This window comes from Saccoglossus kowalevskii, chromosome 20 (assembly GCF_978046115.1).
Source record: "Saccoglossus kowalevskii chromosome 20, keSacKowa6.1, whole genome shotgun sequence".
Lineage (NCBI taxonomy): Eukaryota > Metazoa > Hemichordata > Enteropneusta > Harrimaniidae > Saccoglossus > Saccoglossus kowalevskii.
The window spans coordinates 16,221,956-16,242,389 of NC_140660.1; the positions used below are offsets into that span (position 1 = coordinate 16,221,956).

The window sequence follows — 20,434 nt, forward strand, 5'->3', positions numbered from 1 at the left end:
ATAGTATTCCATTCTCTCCCAGCATCATGTCTACTGTTCTATTGATCTTTGTAACCATGGTATTTGACACAGGAGACATGACAGGATAAAATAGAGCACTATATGAGGGTGAGAGTCACATGACTTGTATTTTCCCTCAAATAGTATTCCATTCTCTCCCAGCATCATGTCTCCTGTTCTATTGATCTTTGTAACCAAGGTATTTGACACAGAAGACATGACAACGGGATAAAATAGAGCACTATATGAGGGAGAAAAACAAGTCTCACTCTCAATGAGTTATTTTCATTTTAAATCTATTGCTGATTATTTTATGATTTGACGTCACATGGAAATAAATTAGATGAAAGTGTCAGAATACCTCAGCAATTCATGTACATTTGTGTTTCACAAAAAAAGTGACCTTCTGTTCCTCATAACAGAAAATGTAAGAAAATACATCAACACAGCACAACGGATTATTTTATGTGAGAAAAAAATAAAGTAAAGTTTATAATTATTTAAGATCTATTATTGGTAATTTTATGATATGAAATCACATTAAATAAATTAGACGAACGTCTTGGAATACCCCTTACACTTACACGAAATATAAGCGACATTTAGTACCTCAGAACAAAAAAGGTAAGAAAATACATCAACATATCACAATGGATTATTTAAAAAAAAAACTCAAACTTGCTCTGGTAAAAGAAATATACAATACAAGTGAGAGTGATTCGTATCAAATAAATAAACACAATTATAGAAGGGCAATGCGATAGGTATAGTTGTGACATGTTGGGCAAAAACTGTACTACAAATAAAGCTCCCTCAATATAAATGATATGCTATATTGGAAGACTGGTAGTCATGGCAACTGCTGCAGAGTTACAAGACGTTTTTCCTCATTATGTGCAATAATTAGCATAATACTCCAATTTTAAGCAGTGACGTCATCCAGGGTCATCTTTTCCCACCATGCCTGATTCCGGTAGCTATGAAAATAAAAAAAAAAAAACTTCTAAACTACAATATATTATTTCTATTTTTTTCCCCAGATATACCTTAGATATAATCAAAGGCAAATAAAAATAAGGGCATGCAACTATGCTGACATGCGATGAATATTCCATGGATTCTGAGAAATCAATAGATGCACATTTCTAGAAATAACAAAACAAGTGAATGAAATGATTCATCTCAGGTTCTCTTTTTAAGTTTTTAGGAATGTTTAGAATGTGTACTAAGTGTTTTGGGTTCAACAATCAACCCAGAGTTGGTCACTAATTGTCCTATAGAGGAGTGCATAGAATTCAGAAATATATGAGAGTTCTCATGTGATTTCAACAGAAACTTTCTGAATGTACAATCGTTGTAAACCCTTTCTATTATCCACCTTTGTTATGCATGACCCCTAAAAGTCACACATCCTGGTAATTATGGGAGGGGGAGATTATACTATATATGAGAATTTCTAAAAACATTTTCAAATAAGTTTAAATCAGCAAAAATGGAGGTCATTATATTAAAAGTGCCAGGATGTTTGACCTTTTGTGGTTATGGTTAAAGCGTACTTATTTTCACAATTTTATTCGCTAATTTTGCTGAAAGAATTAATCAGTAAAAAAAATCCAGTGAAACATTTCCTCCCTATATTTCACAGTGAATCAGTGAAGGTATAATGCATGAGCTATCTGTGTATAAAGACCACCTGCCTATAGTGACCACTTTTAGGCAGTTTCAAGGTACTAGTATAATGCATGAGCTACCTGTGTATAAAGACCACTTTTAGGCAGTTCAAGGGTATAATGCATGAGTTACCTGTGTATAAAGACCACCTGCCTATAGTGACCACTTTTATGCAGTTCCAAGGTACAAGTAAATGCATGAGTTACCTGTGTATAAAGACCACCTGCCTATAGTGACCACTTTTAGGCAGTTCCAAGGTATAATGCACGAGTTACCTGTGTATAAAGACCACCTGTCTATAGTGACCACTTTTAGGCAGTTCAAGGGTATAATGCATGAGTTACCTGTGTATAAAGACCACCTGCCTATAGTGACCACTTTTATGCAGTTCCAAGGTACAAGTAAATGCATGAGTTACCTGTGTATAAAGACCACCTGCCTATAGTGACCACTTTTAGGCAGTTCCAAGGTATAATGCACGAGTTACCTGTGTATAAAGACCACCTGCCTATAGTGACCACTTTTAGGCAGTTCCAAGGTAAATGTATAATGCATGAGTTACCTGTGTATAAAGACCACCTGCCTATAGTGACCACTTTTAGGCAGTTCCAAGGTATAATGCATGAATTACCTGTGTATAAAGACCACCTGCCTCTCGTGACCACTTTTAGGCAGTTCCAAGGTATAATGCATGAACTACCTGTATGAAAACCACCTGCCTATAGTGATCACTTTTAGGCAGTTCCATGGTATAATGCCTGAGTTGCCTGTGTATAAAGATCACCTGCCTATAGTAACCACTTTTAGACAGTTCTGAGGTATAATGCATGAGTTACCTGTGTATAAAGACCACCTGCCTATAGTGACCACTTTTAGGCAGTTGCAAGGTATAATGCATGGGTTCCCTGTGTATAAAGATCACCTGCCTATAGTGACCACTTTTTGGCAGTTCCAAGGTATAATTATGCATGAGTTACCTGTGAATAAAGATCACCTGCCTATAGTGACCACTTTTAAGCAGTTCCAAGGTATAATGCATGGGTTCCCTGTGTATAAAGATCACCTGCCTATAGTGACCACTTTTTGGCAGTTCCAAGGTATAATGCATGAGTTACCTGTGAATAAAGATCACCTGCCTATAGTGACCACTTTTACGCAGTTCCAAGGTAAATGTATAATGCATGAGTTACCTGTGTATAAAGACCACCTGCCTATAGTGACCACTTTTAGGCAGTTCCAAGGTATAATGCATGACTTAACTGTGTATAAAGACCACCTGCTATGGTGACCACTTTTAGGCAGTTCCAAGGTATAATGCATGAATTACCTGTGTATAAAGGCCACCTGCCTATAGTGACCACTTTTAGGCAATTCCAAGCTATAATGCATGAATTACCTGCGTATAAAGACCACCTGCCTATAGTGACCACTTTTTGGCAGTTCCAAGGTATAATGCATGGTTCCCTGTGTATAAAGATCACCTGCCTATAGTGACCACTTTTTGGCAGTTCCAAGGTATAATGCATGAGTTACCTGTGAATAAAGATCACCTGCCTATAGTGACCACTTTTACGCAGTTCCAAGGTAAATGTATAATGCATGAGTTACCTGTGTATAAAGACCACCTGCCTATAGTGACCACTTTTACGCAGTTCCAAGGTATAATGCATGAGTTAACTGTGTATAAAGACCACCTGCTATGGTGACCACTTTTAGGCAGTTCCAAGGTATAATGCATGAATTACCTGTGTATAAAGGCCACCTGCCTATAGTGACCACTTTTAGGCAATTCCAAGCTATAATGCATGAATTACCTGCGTATAAAGACCACCTGCCTATAGTGACCACTTTTTGGCAGTTCCAAGGTATAATGCATGGTTCCCTGTGTATAAAGATCACTTGCCTATAGTGACCACTTTTTGGCAGTTCCAAGGTATAATGCATGAGTTACCTGTGAATAAAGATCACCTGCCTATAGTGACCACTTTTAAGCAGTTCCAAGGTATAATGCATGGGTTCCCTGTGTATAAAGATCACCTGCCTATAGTGACCACTTTTAGGCAGTTCCAAGGTATAATGCATGAGCTACCTGTGTATAAAGACCACCTGCCTCTCGTGACTACTTTCAGGCAGTTCCAAGGTATAATGCATGAGTTACCTGTGTATAAAGACTAACTGCCTATAGTGACCACTTTTAGGCAGTTCCAAGGTATAATGCATGAGTTAACTGTGTATAAAGACCACCTGCCTATAGTGACCACTTTTAGGCCGTTCCAAGGTACATGTAAATGCATGAGTTACCTGTGTATAAAGACCACCTGCCTATATTGACCACTTTTAGGCAGTTTCAAGGTACTAGTATAATGCATGAGCTACCTGTTTATAAAGAACACCTGCCTATAGTGACCACTTTTAGGCAGTTCCAAGGTACATGTAAATGCATGAGTTACCTGTGTATAAAGACCACCTGCCTATAGTGACCACTTTTAGGCAGTTCCAAGGTACATGTAAATGCATGAGTTACCTGTGTATAAAGACCACCTGCCTATAGTGACCACTTTTAGGCAGTTCAAGGGTATAATGCATGAGTTACCTGTGTATAAAGAACACCTGCCTATAGTGACCACTTTTAGGCAGTTCAAAGGTATAATGCATGAGTTACCTGTGTATAAAGACCACCTGCCTATAGTGACCACGTTTAGGCAGTTCCAAGGTACATGTATGATGCATGAGTTACCTGTGTATAAAGACCACCTGCCTATAGTGACCACTTTTTGGCAGTTCCAAGGTATAATGCATGAGTTACCTGTGTATAAAGACTACCTGCCCAAAGTGACCACTTTTAGGCAGTTGCAAGCTATAATGCATAAGTTACCTGTGTATAAAGACCACCTGCCTATAGTGACCACTTTTAGGCAGTTGCAAGGTATAATGCATGAGTTACCTGTGTATAAAGATCACCTGCCTATAGTGACCACTTTTAAGCAGTTCCAAGGTATAATGCATGGGTTCCCTGTGTATAAAGATCACCTGCCTATAGTGACCACTCTTTGGCAGTTCCAAGGTATAATGCATGAGTTACCTGTGAATAAAGATCACCTGCCTATAGTGACCACTTTTAAGCAGTTCCAAGGTATAATGCATGGGTTCCCTGTGTATAAAGATCACCTGCCTATAGTGACCACTTTTAGGCAGTTCCAAGGTAAATGTATAATGCATGAGTTACCTGTGTATAAAGACCTCCTGCCTATAGTGACCACTTTTAGGCAGTTCCAAGGTATAATGCATGAGCTACCTGTGTATGAAGACCACCTGCCTATAGTGAACACTTTTAGGCAGTTTCAAGGTATAATGCATGAGCTACATGTGTATAAAGACCACCTGCCTATAGTGACCACTTTTAGGCAGTTCAAAGATATAATGCATGAGCAACCTGTGTATAAAGACCACCTGCCTATAGTGAACACTTTTAGGCAGTTTCAAGGTATAATGCATGAGCTACCTGTGTATAAAGACCACCTGCCTATAGTGACCACTTTTAGGCAGTTCAAAGATATAATGCATGAGCTACCTGTGTATAAAGACCACCTGCCTATAGTGACCACTTTTAGGCAGTTCAAAGATATAATGCATGAGTTGCCTGTGTATAAAGACCACCTGCCTATAGTGACCACTTTTAGGCAGTTTCCAGGTACTAGTATAATGCATGAGCTATCTGTGTATAAAGACCACCTGCCTATAGTGACCACTTTTAGGCAGTTCCAAGGTACATGTATAATGCATGAGTTACCTGTGTAGATAGACCACCTGCCTATAGTGACCACTTTAAAGCAGTTCCAAGGTATAATGCATGAGCTACCTGTGTATAAAGACCACCTTCCTATAGTGACCATTTTTAGGCAATTCCAAGGTATAATGCATGGGTTGCCTGTGTATAAAGACCACCTGCCTATGGTGACCACTTTTAGGCAGTTCCAAGGTATAATGCATGAATTACCTGTGTATAAAGACCACCTGCCTATAGTGACCACTTTTAGGCAATTCCAAGCTATAATGCATGAATTACCTGCGTATAAAGACCACCTGTCTACAGTGACCACTTTTAGGCAGTTGCAAGGTATAATGCATGAGTTACCTGTGTATAAAGATCACCTGCCTATAGTGACCACTTTTAAGCAGTTCCAAGGTATAATGCATGGGTTCCCTCTGTATAAAGATCACCTGCCTATAGTGACCACTTTTAAGCAGTTCTTATAATGCATGGGTTCCCTGTGTATAAAGATCACCTGCCTATAGTGACCACTTTTAGGCAGTTCCAAGGTAAATGTATAATGCATGAGTTACCTGTGTATAAAGACCACCTGCCTATAGTGACCACTTTTAGGCAGTTCCAAGGTATAATGCATGAATTACCTGTGTATAAAGACCACCTGCCTCTCGTGACCACTTTTAGGCAATTCCAAGGTATAATGCATGAACTACCTGTATGAAAACCACCTGCCTATAGTGATCACTTTTAGGCAGTTCCATGGTATAATGCCTGAGTTGCCTGTGTATAAAGACCACCTGCCTATAGTGAACACTTGTAGGCAGTTTCAAGGTATAATGCATGAGCTACCTGTGTATAAAGACCACCTGCCTATAGTGACTACTTTTAGGCAGTTCAAAGATATAATGCATGAGTTACCTGTGTATAAAGACCACCTGCCTATAGTGACCACTTTTAGGCAATTCCAAGGTATAATGCATGAATTACCTGCGTATAAAGACCACCTGCCTATAGTGACCACTTTTAGGCAATTCCAAGCTATAATGCATGAATTACCTGCGTATAAAGACCACCTGCCTATAGTGACCACTTTTAGGCAGTTACAAGGTATAATGCATGAATTACCTGTGTATAAAGATCACCTGCCTATAGTGACCACTTTTTGGCAGTTCCATAGTATAATGCATGAGTTACCTGTGTATAAAGATCACCTGCCTATAGTGACCACTTTTAAGCAGTTCCAAGGTATAATGCATGGGTTCCCTGTGTATAAAGATCACCTGCCTATAGTGACCACTTTTTGGCAGTTCCAAGGTATAATGCATGAGTTACCTGTGAATAAATATCACCTGCCTATAGTGACCACTTTTAAGCAGTTCCAAGGTATAATGCAAGGGTTCCCTGTGTATAAAGATCACCTGCCTATAGTGACCACGTTTAAGCAGTTCCACGGTATAATGCATGGGTTCCCTGTGTATAAAGATCACCTGCCTATAGTGACCACTTTTAAGCAGTTCCAAGGTATAATGCAAGGGTTCCCTGTGTATAAATATCACCTGCCTATAGTGACCACTTTTAAGCAGTTCCACGATATAATGCATGGGTTCCCTGTGTATAAAGATCACCTGCCTATAGTGACCACTTTTAGGCAGTTCCAAGGTATAATGCATGAGTTACCTGTGTATAAAGATCACCTGCCTCTAGTGACCACTTTTAGGCAGTTCCAAGGTATAATGCATGAACTACCTGTATGAAAACCACCTGCCTATAGTGATCACTTTTTGGCAGTTCCATGGTATAATGCATGAGTTACCTGTGTATAAAGACCACCTACCTATAGTGACCATTTTAAGGCAGTTGCAAGGTATAATGCATGGGTTCCCTGTGTATAAAGATCACCTGCCTATAGTGACCACTTTTTGGCAGTTCCAAGGTATAATGCATGAGTTACCTGTGAATAAAGATCACCTGCCTATAGTGACCACTTTTAAGCAGTTCCAAGGTATAATGCATGGGTTCCCTGTGTATAAAGGCCACCTGCCTATAGTGACCACTTTTAGGCAATTCCAAGCTATAATGCATGAATTACCTGCGTATAAAGACCACCTGCCTATAGTGACCACTTTTTGGCAGTTGCAAGGTATAATGCATGAGTTGCCTGTGTATAAAGATCACCTGCCTATTGTGACCACTTTTAGGCAGTTCCAAGGTATAATGCACGAGTTATCTGTTTTATGCATCCTTTCAACAATATTTTTTGTGGATTCACAAAATGGTATTTTGAGCATTTTGTTTACAACATAATTTCTAATTTCCTAAATTCAAACATCTCATTATTTTCTGTCAATGTGAATTGTACAAGTTGGGATCTATTAAAAAATTATCTAATGTTCATATTGAGACCACATTTATATGAAGACCATTTTAATAAGTCTAGTTTAATACATGTGTTTGACTTTACAACCTAAAATTACAGCTTTGACTTCTTTCACATTAATGCCCTGAGTACAAGGCATTGTCAGAGAGGGCGCTATTTACATTCCATCATCAGCTGTCTGTAGTAAAATGAGGTGGAAGTGCAGCAAATTAATGCACACTGTTTTGAACTAAACACAAACTAATAATGGCTAGTAACTCAATTTATTTGTAAATATCTCAATTATACTTCTAATTTCCTGCAACTTAAAGTAAATTCTCATATTCAGGGAATCAAAGTCAGGTTATCCCTGTTGTACACATGTATATTGAGTACATTAATTCTGTCTTGCACATCCACCTCATTCTACTATTGCAGGATCTATGGTGGCATTTGAGTGGGCAACCAATGACTGAAAGTAAATAATGTCTATTTTACCTTACTAGCTAGTGATTAGGTTCCTTTTGAAAGGTCATCCAATAAAGTGCCTTCTTTGCTTGGTTTAATAAAACTCTCGTTCACTTTATATGAATATTCTTGTGTCTAAAAATAAACAATACATATCATTGTACCATTAAAATCATATTACTAACCATGGTTTGTGTTACAATGTTGCAATTTCAAAAATTAATTCAGTTAGAAATGAGTACATATGCAGAGTACATAACTGAAATTTGCACACAACTCAAAATAATCAAACTCTAAAAACACTGAGCAGAGGTTATTTAGTTATGATCTAAAGACAGATTAAGTAATAATAAATTCAGTTTGGGAAAGAAAAAAATAATTGTCAACTTATTAGAAATGCTGTCCCAGTTAGCTCAAAATATGTTAAACAAGCAACCTGATGGTCAAAATTTCTCTGCTGTCTTCATTATCATGGAACAAGAATCAGTAAAGTGGCATTGTGGTTGACGGTTTTGGACTAGTTGTCGAAAATACCAAAAATGACAAAAATATTCACTAAAAATCCAAATTTGCATATTTTGACACAAATTTAACAAATCTGACAGAGGACCACTCCACATATCATTGCTGCAAATATGAAATATTTTTTTTTTCACCAACGTATCATTGCTGCAAATATCAAAGCATTTGGACTTACGGTTTAGGACTAGTTGTCGAAAATAACATTATTTACCAAAAATATTCACTAAAAATCTAAATTTGCATATTTTGAGACGAATTTAACAAATCTGACAGAGGACCACCCCAAGTACCATTGCTGCAAATATCAAAGCATTTGGACTTATGGTTTTAGAGTAGTTATCGAAAATAACATTTTTTATCAAAAATGACAAAAATATTCACTAAAAATCCAAATTTGCATATATTGAGGCGAATTTAACAAATCTGACAGAGGACCATCCCACGTATCATTGCTGGAAATATTAAAGCATTGGGACTTACGGTTTCAGACTAGTTGTCGAAAATAACTTTTTTTACCAAAAATGACAAAAATATTCACTAAAAATCAAAATTAGCATATTTTGACACAAATTTAACAAATCAGACAGAGGACCACCCAACGTATCATTGCTGCAAATATCAAAGCATTTGGACTTACGGTTTCGGACTAGTTGTCGAAAATATTTTTTTTTAACAAAAATGACAAAAATATTTACTAAAAATCCAAATTTGCATATTTTGACACAAATTTAACAAATCTGACAGAGGACCACCCCACCCCACGTATCATTGCTGCAAATATTAAAGCATTGGGACTTACGGTTTCAGACTAGTTGTCGAAAATAACATTTTTTACCAAAAATGACAAAAATATTCACTAAAAATCCAAATTTGCATATTTTGACACAAATTTAAGAAATCTGACAGAGGACCACCCAATGTATCATTGCTGCAAATATCGAAGCATTTGGACTAATGGTTTCGGACTAGTTGTCGAAAATAAATTTTTTTAACAAAAATTACAAAAATATTCACTAAAAATCCAAATTTGCATATTTTGACACAAATTTAACAGATCTGACAGAGGACCACCCCAAGTACCTTTGGTACAAATATGAATGTAATTGGTCAAGTACTTTTGAAGAAGAAGTCGTTTGAAGGAACACTTCATGCGGGACACGGAACGGACAACGCCGGAGAGACCCCCATACCAACAGCTCCACTGAGTCATCTGCAATGACAGCGGACAAAGAAGACAAAGAAGATAATACTCCATCTAAGAATTCATAATTGCGATTGTCTGGTGGAAGATTTGGTGTATTTCCAAAATCTATGTAAACACAGCGCCCTCATTGACTTGGTGGCAGATATCAATGAGAAAGATACAAGGAATAAGGATATACAACAAAGCACTTTATTTTGGAGAGTCACAGAAATTATGTATTCATAAACATTTTATTAAAGTTGTACCTTTGAGATGATACATAGACTATATCAGGGTCTTGGCACTACTATGTCAAATATTTGATTTTATAGGAATTGTGGGAAATTATAATAAATGTTCAAAAGCTTTTCAGAACATCCAAGTGTGATTATTTTGGCTTTTCATTTGAATGTGTGTCTAAATTTCCTTTGGTAATGTTTTGTGAATAACGTTTCCATGAGTGTCAATTCATAAAGATTTGTTTCTGTTCAAATCATTCCAGGCTTCAGTAATTCAAAACAAGATGAAATCCTTGTGGATAATAAATTTTTTTTTTGACAATCAAATATTTTACTCAGTTGTCTCAACACGCAAATAATTCTCAATATACACCCTCAGAGTGTAGAGTTACAGATGCTAATGTGACCCCCCCCTTCCCACCAAATGTTGATAGCATAAATAAACCATGCAAGTATACAACAACAAAAACTGTCTTCTTTTTCAATAATTGTTATTATATATACATGTAATGCCATTTATAGATACTTACACTGACTTAACTGCATTTTTTCTCTGTCGTCATTCAAACAATTCTTCTCTCTGAGCATTTGTTTCTTCCCTGATAAAAATATAAAATAAACATTTACCTCTTCAAATCTACAATGTACATAACATCAGCTCAGTTCAGTAAAAACTCCTCTGGTTTGTATGCCATGGATTCTTATCAGACCTACATGTACACTTAATTCAGTATAAATGAAATTGTGACTGGCTATTTAAAAGTTTGTCTGTTCCCATGGAAACACATTTTTATTTGCTCTTTGCTCTACAAAATAGGAATATACAAGACTTTGAAATTTTCCACATTCTAAATAGTTTGCTGCTTGGATTGTTGGCAACATTTTGAGTAATTTGACCAAAAATCAAATCGGAAAGTTGTTACATTTGTGAGTTACACTGATCAAACCTGGGGCATTATTATTTGTCTTTCCTACAATAAATCCCATCATGCATTGCTGTTAAAAATTTTACTTTGGGTGAACGCTAAACACAACTAACTTTAGAAGTAAATAATGTTCTGTGCTTTAAATCCAGTGGTAAGTAAAATAGTCACCCTATGAATTGGAAAGGAAGGAACACAATGGCTATACAAGAAAACAAATCAAAAGATTATTACGCATCCCAGACTCATCTTAATAGAAAATAATTCACATCTTAATTGAATTATTTTACTTAAGACAGTAATATGGTGAAAATCTAATGATGACTGGAACCACAAAACTACTCTTTATGTTCAGTTATTGGCAAGGTAGATATCTTGTGTATACCATAGCTGTTGTATTTATTACAGTACACATATAACTTATAATGTACAAGATTTCAAATAAAATGTTGCCAAAAATACAATTTTAACTTACTTGCAGGGATACATACTGTACAAAATAACACAATGACAATGACAGATTATACCTGAACCTTGCCCCTCTATTAACCTCACAGGCAAGGTAGAAGCATTGAACATACAGTAGACAGACAGATACTGATAGTACTGTGAAATAGGACATACTTTTTTAAGTGAAAACATTGCATCCCAGTCATCCTGTGTTCCACTCTGATAACCCATACCATGTACAACATCAAAGTCTCAGTACACGCCTCCAGAACTTTAAGAACCTCTGGATGAATTACTGGTTTTATAAAGGCTGGCGGAGACACAGAGTGATTCGATTTCAAACTAGAATTGGAATGCACAATGTGGTATATCATTTCTGGCTGGTGATGTGACTTCAGACCATGTCTTGCCTTGTGCTTCTGTCAATACCTGCAAGTATGAAATATAAATGATTGAGATAAATCCTATCACTTGTGTAGAAAATAGACCAATAGAGAGAGAACACAGTGACTCTTTTGTGCTGTCTGGTCACAAATGAAGTGTTACGTAAACATAATACCTGCGGTATGTGAATTTTAAATTTATTTTCATGGTACATGGGTGTCCCAGTTGTCATGTGACTGGGGTACAGTGTTTTTCTAACTTTATTTTTAATAAAAAAAATTGTTTCTCTTAATTTTTTATTTATTACTGGATTTGGCTGATTCCCCGTCCATCCTAAACCCCGCCCATGGGCGATGTTTCAAATAGTGGGCGATGTTTTGGTCCACACATTGCCTGACTGAACCAACAAACATTTGTACAGACCCCAATTTTCCCGTCTGACATCTTGCATTGAGCTAAAAATAATTCACTGTGAAGTTGAAACGGTTAAAAATCCAATAAATCCAATGCTGTATACGAATTGTTGTTGCATGAAAAATGGTATATGTTTGTATTTTATGCAAGTATTTATTACCAATTTCAAGAGTAAAAGTCGTAACTTTAGGAGGTACGAGTATTATGGCTTGTGAATACATTTCTCTTAAACTTATTACAATCAAATAAAGTCTGCGCTTGAAATGAATGCTATTTACGAAGTTTGAAATACCCAAGCCTTCCTGATTGGAGCCTCTTGGTTGATTTGACAACGGTGTATCGTTAATGTTTAATCTTTGTTCGTATAGCATTCCTGACAAAAAGTTCAAGATTGGTAAACAGGAAATTGGCGAGCTAAAATGTTTCCTGCATTTCCCACGCGACATGATTATTAAAAAAACACAGAGTTAAGCGGTCGTGTATGTTCTAGAAATCTGACGTTGCACACATAATTTTGTATTTTACGTGTTTTTTTTTCCAAAAAAGATGTTCCCTTTCAGTAAACTCTTCGCGTTCGTGGTATTTGTGAGAGTTGAAAGATTTTTTGAACAAATGACAGGTAACTATATTAATTTGGGTGAAACTGGGTGACCCGAATTTAAATATCAGTGCATGAATTCTGGAGGTCATTGCCCAATGCCGCACGTAATTCAAACACATGGGTAGTAGAGTTCAGTCGAAATGTACGTGAATAATGCGATCGAAGTGAACTGCCCAGAGTTTATTATATTACATATTCACTTCATTTCGAATAAAATAATTCACCATTGGGAACATCGATGAATCACAAGACACCTGACTACTATGATTTAAATGCACCCATGTTTATGTTTGCGTAATTATTATGAGTGCAACGCATTATAAAGTCGGTAATATAAATTACTTGAGTTTGTGTAATTATTATGAAAGCATTACAAAGTTGAAATATTCAGAGCCGGTACAATATTGTAAACAAATTTGCGTCATTAGAAAATCAGCGCACCAAGTAAACAATGTTGATATATTCAAAGCCAGAGTTGCAGACAAGTTATGTCATTACAGTACCGTCGGATATAATAACAATTTTACTAGACCGACGCGCGGTCAATTTACCCACGGAATAAACACTACTACAGATATTTGGCGGTAATAATAATTATTGATATCAGTACCATATTTGGACACCTTCAATGACCTGATGCGTCTATGCATGTTTTTCATTGGTCAATCGTTTGACCCTCTATCATATGCAATGTGTAATATTGTTTATGTTTGCGTAATTATTATGAGTGCAACGCATTATAAAGTCGGTAATATAAATTACTTGAGTTTGCGTAATTATTATGAAAGCATTACAAAGTTGAAATATTCAGAGCCGGTACAATATTGTAAACAAATTTGCGTCATTGGAAAATCAGCGCACCAAGTAAACAATGTTGATATATTCAAAGCCAGAGTTGCAGACAAGTTATGTCATTACAGTACCGTCGGATATAATAACAATTTTACTAGACCGACGCGCATTCAATTTACCCACGGAATAAACACTACTACAGATATTTGGCGGTAATAATAATTATTGATATCAGTACCATATTTGAACACCTTCAATGACCTGATGCGTCTATGCATGTTTTTCATTGGTCAATCATTTGACCCTCTATCATATGCAATGTGTAATATTGCAAGCTTCTTTCATAAAATTAGATTTCTAATTTGATGCAACGAAACATGACAACCCATCTGCTGAGTGAAAAACTGGTTTCTAAATTGGATTTTTATGCGCCATTATTTTGGGTTGCTTTTGTTGATATGGTCTAATATTGAGAGACACTTTCAAGGTAAAGAGAAATTCAGGACGATTCATTTGAGATGTTATTAGACTTTATTTTTGTAATCAGTTTTTACTTTCACACAGCAATGAACGTCACTTGGTTAGCGGTGATCACTTATTGGAATACTGACTGTGTATAGGTGTGCAGTATAATGCCGCTAGAAGACCAATTGGCCAATAATATTTTGCACTCAGGAAATACAATAAAATGACATAAAAATTATTATATCCAATTGATTTTCAAATATTCTATTAATTTACAGACTTGTTATACTGGTATGAGTTTTTACAAATTCAGTACATGGCACTTTGTCTGATGTTTGGTGGCACAGTGTCACTTCGGTAGAAGTTGGAAAGCCAGAAACATTCAACTGCGTCAGGAAAGAGGCATGGCTACAACTTGGATTTTGTTATCAAATTTGTTTGAAGAAGATTTATTTTTTAAATTTGTAATTTTACATTCTGAAATTAATTTCATAGATTCAAATTCTTATATAATATTTATGCATTAAAGTGGGTGAATGTTGAGTCAATATATACTTCATTAAAACTATTGGTGTATGCTAATTTGTACATGCTATATTGATTTGTATTTCAATGTAAATAAAATGTATACGCCAATAGATACATTCAAATTTGTAATTTATATATTTACATACTGAACTGAAATTAAATTTATAGATTCAAATTTTTTGAGAAAAAAACACACACCACAGTCAACCAGCAAGGATGTTTACTTCATTTTCCACCTTGAGTTATAGCAACATCCCTTTGAGTCTTTGAGGCAAATAACCAATCAAGTGAAATAAGACAGCAGTCATTACGTTTAATTGATAAGCAGTGATGTCCGCTGTGGTGCTGCGGTGTCATTGTTCTATTCAAGATAGTACCAGGATAGTATGTGGACCCACACACAAAATAATCCTGATTGCAAAATAACAACCAGGAACCACAAAACCATCTGTAGAAAAGTAGGCCTGCACAGAGTGGTTAGTAGCAAAGTTGTGATAAAAAGGCAATCAAAAATATTAGCAATCAAAACCAAATAAAAATTGCAGTGAGTCACTCAGGGAATGCTGGGATACGTACCCAACTTTCAATTTCTTACAAAAAGGTTTGTTCTGGGAAACAAAAAAATGTGTTTTGTAAAGTTAGAGTTGTATTTTGGAAACAAATTTTATGCTGTGAGATATTAAGTTTTGTAAATTAATTAAATTTAATTCTGTAAATTAAATTTGTGTTTCCAGAAATTGTCTTTTGCCAGAAAGTAAAGTTTAATTTTTTTAAATTAATGTTTTGTTTTTTTAATTCAATTTGTGTTTTGAGAAATTAAATTCATATTGCAGGAAGTAAAACATGATTATTAATTGTGGACCACCGTATGAGTTTGACCCAACCAAGCAGTTGAGTACCCCCCCCCCCCCGCCATTGAACTCAGATCGACTCCCCTGAACAATACCGGTAATAACATCTGAGCATAGTCCCTCATGGCGAAGAACTGGAAAAAAAAACTTACCGATTATAATAAAACGCTCACAGACAAACTAAAGCGAAAGCAGCAGCTACAGAACTGCAGCTAAGTCCCTCCACAATGTGACTGTGATCTTAGCAATACATTAGCACTGTGTACAGGTCTGTGATTATGGAGATGGTCGACCTTGTACAACTAGTATTTTACTCGTACATTTGTTTACTTCTAATATCGAGTATAAAACAGTCATCTTGTAGGTACCATGTAGCGTTATAAAATAGAACCTTACCTTGTTTTGTTTAGTGTCAGTCACTAAATTCCGTGCTCCAGATCTGTCGATACACACTTGTTTCTGACAGGCGAACTGTGACACGAGCAACATTCACAAACAGCGACCCGATGCGGCGATAGAACCTTTGTAGCGTTCATGATCGGAATTCCACAATGGACTGACAATGATGCTACATATAAGTCGTAATATCTTGGAATAAACAGTTATCTGTTGCCCAAAATCTGATTATAGGTTGAAATTATTCATGATTCTTCTTCCAAAGACTATGGGTCTTTTATCACTAAGCTAGGTAGTCGCCAGGGAACGTCCCACTAGTATCGATGGGGGTGGTGGATTGACGAACATCTCACCGACTGAGGGCAGTATTGCATTAACTAACTAAATACGTAATAGATGTATTATTCCGTGTTAAAATATGTCTGGTGTGATCCTGATAGAAGTAAACACGGAAACAGTATTGGAATACGAAACTGAATACTAAGAATGCCTATGTCGATACAGCACTCAAATTTATCCGTATTTGGATTATTCACTAATGTGATGGTGCTGTTTCGGGTTCTTTGTTGAACCCTTCATCAGTCGGAACAGTACTTGACCGAATCGTTCGATTTATTTAGCTTTCAGAATGTTCCACGTTATTACTTATCATTATACAATTCTTCGTCGTTTGGTGTGTCGTTTTTCACGATGTTGTTGAGATTGTTTATTGCGCATTAGATATTTGATACGCATTCTCTTAGATAGCATAGACGTGTCTCTGAGCTTAGGTGGGGTTGGCATAAATTAGAATCCGTTGCCAAGGGCAATGACCTCTGTTGGGGTCAGAATTCTACTCGAAAAATTCCGAATAAAACTTGAGACCAAACAAGCTTGATCAGCCAACCGTTTATTTCTACCTAGTTTAGCATTGTATTACTTTATTCGTTTTTCATATTGCAATGTGTTTCTTACGTGAGAAGTGTCTTTTGCGTTTTGTGTTGTTGATTGTATGGAAAGAGTCCATAGTAATAACAGTAGTTCTCTTTTTGGAGGATGTAGTGGCTCTAAAAAGGCCGTTTGGTTAGTGTGCCGAAGCACTGGTTTATTTGAGGCTAGAAGTACGTTTCCTGCCCTTTCGGGAGTCCTGCACTCTTTTCCTCGTTTGTTTGAGGTATTGCCTCAGTTTTTCAACAGCCAGAGCCTCATATTCTTCTCCAACCAGGCGTTTGATATCTTCCTTCTCTTCCTTTACCAAAACGGCCCGAAATTGTCTCATATTAGTCATAGAGCATAGAAGAATATGATGAAATTCTTATCATAGCCAAACAACATCTCCACAGTTTTGCAATATGTAAAAAAATACATTTACCTCAAACCTCCAGTTTGTTATTTGACTTTTATTCTTGTAGTGGTTGGAGAGAGAATTTCTTGGTTTTCTCAGAGAATGGGAAGAGCAGTGTACGACGACAGCAACTTTATCTGTGGCTGAAAAACGTAAAACCATAGAAAACGTCGCCGCCCACGCAAAATTATTATTTCATTTGACATACTCACATAGTTAAGTTACAAGACGGTATTGGATAACACGTCCATCCGTATTGCCAATGAGAACCACTGTTAGTACGACGATCATAGAGTACACACGTGATGTTTAATATTATTACTTTTACTACATGAGCGCAGGAGGTGACTGCTTCCTATCAGAAACGAAACACCAAGCGGCAAATATGGTGCTATTATCTACTGCTGTTTTTGGCTGAGTATATATCTAACTGTTTCTAATTTTAAATGATGATAGTTCAAACGGAATCTAGTGTCGTTCCTCCGAAAATGTGTTAGCCTTATTAAGTATTTTTTCTGGTCGAAATTATCTTTGAATTTCTTTTTTGTTTTCATAGCTACTAAATTGGATATTATCTTTGAATTTCTTTTTTGTTTTCATAGCTGCTAAAGCAACGCGTTGTAAGATTAGTCCATGGGAATAACTTGTGACGGGGAAACCAGTAAACTTGCGAGGGTGGTCAATTTTGAAACAACAAAATGAAATGTGATTGATTTATAGTTTAAGAAGAAGGAAAAACACGTACATGGCAATGTACTAGTAATCAAAACACAATAATTTAAAACTCATATCGTGTGCTTATAGAGAAATTCCGTGGAAAAAAGGATGAACAAACACCGCATGTTCAGGCTTTTCAATTCCAATTGCGTTTTCCCCAGTTAACGTCATTCATCGTTTTGTGCTCCTTTTCATAAAACGCTACTATTAAACCAATTTATTCCGGGTTTCTGGAGACTATTATGTGGACATTCAATAAGATGTGGTTAGGGCGGAATTTGATCCCTATTTCAAAGTTGGGTACCCAATTTTTGGCCGAGTGGGTTGCCAGGATACCTCTTCATTTGCAAATGAATTTTATGTCTTTATTGTGGCGCAGCAGGAGTCATAGTTTTATTTTATTTTATTTTATTTTATTTTATTTTATTTTATTTTATTTTATTTTATTTTATTTTATTTTATCTTATTTTATTTTATTTTATTTTATTTTATTTTATTTTATTTTATTTTATTTTATTTTATTTTATTTTATTTTATTTTATTTTATTTTATTTTATTTTATTTTATTTTATTTTATTTTACCTGAAATATAAGTGAAAGAATGATACTGTTGTATAGATGTTTCCGAAGCCAACGAGCCAGTCTTGCGTTATTTACCCAATCGAGTACTTTCGGATCTTGGTAGGACAAGGTGATTCGTATACAGCCGAAATGAGAAGAAGCCGCAGACGCAGAGAAAAAAAATAACCAAAATTGTTCAAAATTGACTGGAAATTGCTACGGCGGACGAGTAACTGTCTGTTAGGGGTTACGTTCATTATAAACTGTGGGAGAAGATCGACATTGTAGAAAAACAACACAAATTATTTGTTATTTTTCACTTAGTTTTAAGCTAGACTTTTTAACGGTGATAATGCTGTATTCTTTTTTCATTCTTCTATCAAATATGTGTTCATATGTTTTTATGAATATTTGTTTTTCATTTGTATTTTTCCCCTGTTTTTCATAATTGTCTCCGCCTCTAAGGAGTTTCTAACGACCAGCCCATTATTGACTAAATATCTAATTTTAATATATCTAAATTTAAAAAAAAACGAATTCAACGGGTCTTGGAGGTTTACTTTCAATATATCGAAGCGAAGCATCTGCTCTGCTAAGTACGATCCCATCAACAAGTACAACATCAAATAACAGGCTAAACGTTTCCCAGCATGCAACGAAATAATTTTCAACCAACTTAGACGTAAGCGAAAAGAGTCATATTGTGTGTATTGATTGAACACTCAAGGTAAGAAAAACTGTCACGTGATATGATTCTCGATTCATTTACGATGACAACGATAAGTCACGGATTCTTCTCGAAAAAAACATGTTTCATTTTAGCTGTTTTACAGTTATATGAATACTACAATAAAATCATGGTAGCCACCAGGTGAGGGAAAGAAACCGGGAATTTACGATGGTGGATTTTATTGCGTTTAAAGATGTTTCATTTCAAACTGCACATGCTTACTGTTTATTGATCACTGGTGAATCATATTGGACAAACTGTGAGAAATTTTGAGCAATAAAACTAGAGTGAATTGACAACGTGTGTCTCTCATTCTCCATGAAAGTCGTAAATAGATGAATATATTAAAATGAAAATATATGGTTACTTTTTATTGGTTTCATGGATTCTTTTAAAATCAATCAATTTATACCTGTAGGCTGGCTGTTGGAATACGTTTTGTCAAAGTTTTACATAAAAGTCGATTTCCATTATTCATGAATATTGATTAAAGAAAATGAGATTGTGTTTTTTTTTCATGAGATTTTAAGAGGGTGCTTAAATAGTTCTTTCTGATACCTCGTGTTTTATTTACCTTCATCGTGTATGTATGGTCACCCACAGGGGAGTTATTTATCAATTGGGTGTGCTGTTTATTTACGTCATGATAGTGACTACATCATAGCTGTTATTATATTGATTACGTCATTAGAGTACTTATTATGTCATTGGCCATTATAGTGCCTACGTCAGATCAGTAATTGTAATGATTACGTCATTATAGTACTTATTACGTCATTGGCCATTATAGGGACAACATCATAGCAGTTATTGTATTGATTACGTCATTAGAGTACTAATTACGTCATTAGCCATTATAGTGACTATATCATAACAAGTATTGTATTGATTACGTAATTAGAGTATGATTACGTCATTTGGCCATTGTAGTGACTACATCTTAGCAGTTAGTGTATTGATTGCGTCATTAGAGTACTGATTACATAAATAGCCGTTATAGTGACTACATCAGTTATCAGTTATAAGTTATTGTACTGATTACATCATTATAGTACTGACTACGTCATTAGCCATTATAGTGACTACATCA

The 20,434-nt window shown here is 35.8% G+C and overlaps 1 long non-coding RNA gene across 1 annotated transcript; it reads right to left on the reverse strand.

The window, feature by feature from the left end:
- Positions 1–508: 508 nt before the first annotated feature.
- Positions 509–16,254, reverse strand: LOC146730060 (uncharacterized). The gene is made up of 5 exons (XR_014927806.1): positions 16,013–16,254; positions 11,756–12,010; positions 10,739–10,807; positions 8,295–8,399; positions 509–977 (listed from the first exon to the last, which is right to left on the reverse strand). It is a non-coding gene; the product is annotated as an uncharacterized LOC146730060 (long non-coding RNA).
- Between the last annotated feature and the right edge of the window lie 4,180 nt (positions 16,255–20,434).